Source organism: Marmota flaviventris, chromosome 10 (genome assembly GCF_047511675.1).
Source record: "Marmota flaviventris isolate mMarFla1 chromosome 10, mMarFla1.hap1, whole genome shotgun sequence".
NCBI classification, from domain to species: domain Eukaryota; kingdom Metazoa; phylum Chordata; class Mammalia; order Rodentia; family Sciuridae; genus Marmota; species Marmota flaviventris.
In genome coordinates, this window is record NC_092507.1 from 115,166,932 (window position 1) to 115,173,281 (window position 6,350).

Sequence of the window (6,350 nt, forward strand, 5' to 3'; positions counted from 1 at the left end):
GAGATGATTTTCCCTGAGCTCTGGAGGGAAAGTCAAAGACCATTAGAGGGAGAAGCCAATGATCCTCAAACCATGTGGGCCCACACTTGTTCCCCTTGGGAAAGACAGAAAGGGACCCTCAGAGTGGAGAAACAGAAGGGGTAATGGAAGGTGAGCTGCCCCAGACCTCCTCACTCGCCATCTTGCCCTGGCTGCCTACACTCTTCTATATCTCCCTCGATGCTAAAGCTGGGGACCTTTGGTTCAGGTGCCACCTCTGCAACCATTCTAAGCAATTTCTGGCAAGCAATACCTTTTAAAAATTCTTTACACGCCACGCTTTCAAACCACTGTCTCTCAAATGCTGACGGGCCTCTTGGGACTGGGCCCTCCATTTCTCTTTTCTTTTTGTTTCATTTAGTTTGACTTTGGACGGGTGGTCTATTATTTCTCAATCATTAATTGGTTTTGATCATAGCTATGGATTATCGACTGTATATAATACCTTCTATTCCACTGTCATTCACAAAATATTGTTGAAGGATGTGAAAAATAACATCCCCACACACACACACACAGCCCCCAGGGAGAGAGGAGGACAGTGGGGGGTGGGGGGGAAGGGGACAAAGGAAAACATTCATCCCTTCCCAGTAACAATGGGTCCTGAAGGGAGGAGACAATTCTGGGCCCTGAATTTTCACCCTTTCCCATTGCCATTGAGTCCCGGAAGGAGAAAAGCAAATAGTGAAGCTCCAGTAACAATGAATCTTGGCGGAAGAAGGTGAGCAGTGAGCACCAAGCTCTGGACTTTTATCCTTCTTCAGTAACACTGCGTCCTGAAGGGAAAAGCAGACAAATTAACTCTGGGATCTACATTTTTTATCCCAGTAACAATAAATTCCAAGCTTTTGTAGCTGTTTTCCTGGGTTAGATTTTTAACCTGCACAACTGACTGCCCAAGTCTCCAGTGATTAAATCACACTAAACTTTCTGCTACATGATTAACTCTCATTAAGACCTGTAAAAACCCAGACCCCTCCTATAACCTGTGGCCATTTTCTACCCAGAAATTGAGACCCTCCAATGCCTGACTTCACTGCAGAATAGAAGGCATTGCTGGTCCATGATGTCTGCTCCCATCCCAGTTATTTGTGCTTTCATTATGGTGCAGAAATCATTTTGGTTATTTTTGCTTACAATTTTTTTTTTCTTCCCATAAAAAATGTTCTTTGAGGGCTGGGGCTATAGATCAGTGGTAGAGTGCTTACCTTCCATGTGTAAGAGACTGAGTTCGACCCTTAGCACCAAGTAAAAACAAATAAATAAAGATATTGTGTCCACCTACAACTAGAAGAATATTTTTTAGTCATACTGATTACCCTCAGTATGACTTTTTACTCTATCTAGACTGAGTATTCATTCTTCAGGGTCTTCCCGATTCTTCATCCTAATTAAGTCTTAAGCAAAAATTCCTGTGGCCACCAACTTCCATTGGCAGAGAGGCATACTAAATTTTGGAGATGATCATTTCTCTGAAATATCCAGAAACTCCTACCCCATTTTTTGTTTCAAATGAGTTCATTAGGTTTTGTGGGGTAAAGAGGTAGTAGTAAGTAAGCATCAAAATGAGGTAAATGTAGGCTAGCCACTCCTGACATCTTCCCATCTGCAAGAACAAAACTTACAGAAATTTCTGATCAGACAAACATTTCCCATTCCGGTTTACAGTTAAGATAAAGTGGCTCCCATTGTTTGGGGTGGCTGGTTTTATTTAAGTGGGAATTTCCTTCTGTTTGTTTATGTTGATAAGAGTTAGGTATTAAGAACTGGTTGTAAAACATAGATGACATGCTTATCAGACTGAGATCTTAAGTTTATCACCTTTAGAAAAGAGTTCTTTTTATTATTTCCTCTTAGAATCACATGTCTTTAAAGGTTTTGATTTTGTTTCCAAAAGAATTCTTTTTTTTACCTCTTCCTAAAAAATTAATTATAAAGATAATATGATTATCCCTACATACAATAAATATAAACAAATAACAGCAAACTTTAACGAAAAAATAGCTATGAAACTTCAGACATTGTCAAATCTATTTGTTACTGAGAGCCTGCTAAAGAGATTCCAAATGAATTATTCTCTTAAACAACTCCGGTTTTCATTTTTTAAGAAAGAAATCAGAGGCTTCTGAACAAGGGCTATCAAACTTAATTGAAGTAATTCTAAGCAAAAGCAAAGAAATTTGACATCTGGTTAGCCTATGAATCTTACAGAATGTAAAAATATGATTCCTTTTAGGACATATGATACATAACAAATAATGCAGTAGTCTTCACTAGGAAAAATCCTCTGGGTACTAGGTCAGAGCCATAACTTAGAATGATTACTATGGTGGTCTAAATGGTGCTTGGCTAAAAGATGGGTCCATCCAGAACTTCAGAATAGGCATTCTTTGGCATGTAGTTCTTTGCAGGTATAATTAAGGCAAGGATCTCAGAATGAGCTATATCCTGAATTTAGATGAGCACCTAATCTAATGGCAAGTGTCCATATAAGAAACAGGAAAGAAGGCCCACAAGAGAAGGCTGTATGAAGGCAAAAGTAGAGATTGATGTTTTGATGCCAGTCGTCATCAAAGAAAGCCTCCTTTGGTGCCTTCCACAGAAGCAAGATATTATAGGCACCTTCAAGCCTCCACAACTATTAGCAAATAAATTTCTACTGTCGTAAGTCTCTGTACTGCAATAATTTGTTATGACAAATTTAGAAAACTAATAGAATTTCCTTTCTGGAATATTCTAGCAACAACTTTACTGGTTAAAGAATGGAACACACCAAATGAAAGATCCAGAATTCAACTGATGATTTTAGATCGGCTGGGGGGAATTTCACACATACAGGTTCAGGTGCGTTTCTTCTTCCTGTAAAATGCACAGGGGAGCCAAGTGGACTCAGATCATGTTTCCTGTGTCATGACTCTTTCCATAACTCTCTCGGAACAAGTGAGCGATATCAGTCAAAGTTAGAAGGTTCCACACAGAGACTTCTGAAAAAAAAAATCGAACTCATAGTATTAGCAATTATGGGGTTTTGCATAAGACAAATGTGTCTAGAGAATCTGTGTGTGCCTCACATAGCTTGATCTTACCCAGTTTCAGCTGCTTACACTCCTGATGGTCCTGCCTTAACAAGAACACCAGCCCTCCCAGCAAGAATCCTGATGACAACCAGAAACTTCCTAGTGAGAACCATATCTAAAGTCATCCCATTTTTTCAACCTTGTCTGGTTTTAACTGAGCATTTTAGTCATATAAAATCCCATTATATCTCCTCTTTTAGAGTATCAATTATGCTTCTTCTAAAAATGTATTTTTTTTCCTTTTTGCAGTGCTGGGGATCAAACCCAGGGCCTCATGCATGCTAAGTAAGTGTTCTACCATTAAGCCCTAGCTTCAATTTTCCTTAAAAAATCTTAATGGTTGCCAATAGTTTTTAATTTACACTTTTACTAATCTAATTGTACCTGAAAAATAACGCTATACCACTTCACATGTAGTTTGGTACCTTATGTTCAATTTCTTTTTTCCACGTCTTAGATATTACTGTCCTTTATTTCAGTAATATACTATTGTCACCCAAATACATTATCACTATTATTATTTAAAAAGTAATCTTTTAGATAATTTTTTAAATAAGGGAAAATAAAAGATTTTATTTTATCTTTGGTTATTATTCCCTTGGGTCATTCTTCCCTTCTTTATGTAAATCCCGTAATTTCCTCTGTACTAAAAGAACTCTGTCTAAAATTATTTTCAAGGCTAATCTCTTGGCGATGAATTCCCCCAGTTTCTTTTGTTTGAAAGAGTCTTTATTTCCCCTTCATCTTTAAAGCATATTTTTCCCTGGATTCGGAATTGTAGAGAGGTGACTTTTTCCTTTCAAAACCTGAAATGTCCCTTCCCTCTCTTCTTGCTTTCTGATAAGAAGTCTGTGCGATTCATATCACGTTGCCCCACAACTCACAGGTTTTTTTCCAATATTTTTTTCTTTGTCTTTGGTTTTCCTCAATTTTAATGATATCTGGGAATAGACTTTTGGTTTATCCTTCTCGGTGTTCTCTGAGCTCACTAAATCACTATTTAGGAGGGTGACATTACTTTTGAAAAATTGTCTCTATTATTACTTCAAATATTTTTTTTTCTGACCTGCCTCTTTCTTCTCCAATTATACATATATTATATGTTTTTAAACTGTCACATAGTTCTTAGACATTCTGTTCTGTTTTTACTTTTTAAAATCTTTTTTAAGATTTTTGTGCTTTTGGTAACCCATATTGATAACCAATACCAGGTACTACCCAACCTCACTGTTTTTTTTCAAGTCCAGTCTACTGATGAGACCATCAAGGATATTCTTCATCTTGGTTACAGTGTGTGTTGGTTGTTGTCTTGTTTTGTTTTTATTTCTAGGGTTTCTTGTTGCTTCTTAGAGTTTCCATCTGCAATTACATTATCCATTTATTTGAATATTGTCTATATTTTCTGTTTAGAGTGCTTAAACACACTGATCATAATTCTTTGAATTCTTTCTATTAATGCCCAAACCTGTCTTACATCTGAATCTTTCTCCGATTCTTGCATTGTCTTCTCAGAGTGTGGATGTTTTCTTATCTGTTGGCATACTTTGTAGTTCTGTTTGTTTGTCTGTTTTTTTGTAAAAAGCTTAACACAATGTATTGAGTAATTCAGGTAAATAGGCATTTAATGTGAGATTTTATGATGCTCTGGCTAGGAATCGTATTGTGTTTGATATTTTCTCTATATACAGGGACCAGAGATATCAAATTCCTCTAGTGTCCTTATTTTAGTCTCATCTATTAAGTACTTTTCCTCAAAGACAGTTTACATCTTAAAAATTCTTTCAAGTGTGACCCACTATTATACAGGAGCTTTGTTGATATGGTGAAAAGGTGTGGAGGTAGGGAACATTATCTAATTTTATTATTAAATTTCTTTCTTTTTTTAATTCTGTTTTTAAACTTTAACTTGTTATATTGACAATAGAATGAATCACACAATAGAGCACAATTTTTCATATCTCTGGTTGTACACAAAGTACAGTCACATCCTTTGTGTCTTCATACATATACTTAGGGTAATGACCACCATCTCATTTCATCATCTTTCCTATCCCTATGTCCCCTCCCTTTCCCTCCCTCCCCTTTTCCCCTTTGTCCTATCTAGAGTTCATTTAATCCTCCCATCACTACCCACTCTCCCGCAGCATATTATGGATCAGCATCATTAAATCAGAGAAATCATTTGGCATTTGGTTTTTTGGGGATTGGCTAACTTCACTTAGCGTTATCTTCTCCAGCTCCATCCATTTACCTGCAAATGCAATGACTTTATTCTCTTTTATTGCTGAATAATATTCCATTGTGTATATATACCACATTTTCTTTATCCATTCATCTACTGAAGGGCATCTAAGGTTGGCTCCACAGTTTAGCTATTGTGAATTGTGCTGCTATAAACATTGATGTGGCTGTGTCCCTGTAGTAGGCTGTTTTTAAGTCCTTTGGGTATAGACAGAGGAGAGGGATAGCTGGTTCAAATGGTAGTTCCATTCCCAGTTTTCCAAGGATTCTCCATACTACTTTCCAGATTGGCTGCACCAATTTGCAGTCCCATCAGCAATGTATGAGTGTACCTTTTCCCCCACATCCTCACCAACACTTATTGTTGTTTGTCTTCATAATAGTACCATTCTGACTGGGGAGAGATGAAATCTTAGAGCAGTTTTGATTTGCATTTCTCTAATTGCTAGAGATGTTGAACATTTTTTATATATTTGTTGATTGCTTGTATGTCTGTTCAGTTCCTTGGCCCATTTATTGATTGGGTTATTTGTTTTTTTCGGTGTGAAGACTTTTGATTTCTTTATGTATTCTTGAGATTAGTGTTGGAGAGGCTCTTTTTTTCAATGTATGTTTTTGGCGCCTTTGTCAAATATAAGATAACTGTATGGTGTTATCTTATCTAAGGTCTTCTTTAATTTCTTTCTTTTGCATACTGTAGTTTTCACTATAGAGGTCTTTTGACTCTTTTGTTAGGTTGATTCCCAAGTATTTTATTTTATTTTTTTGATGCTATTGTGAATGGGGTAGTTTTCCTCATTTCAACTTCAGATGATTTGTCACTGATATACAGAAATGCCTTTGATTTATGGGTGTTGATTTTGTATCCTGCTACTTTGCTGAATTCATTTACTAGTTCTAGAAGTTTTCTGGTGGAATTTTTTAGGTCTTCTAGGTATAGAATCATATTGTTGGCAAATAGTTTTAATTTGAGTTCTTCTTTACCTATCCTTA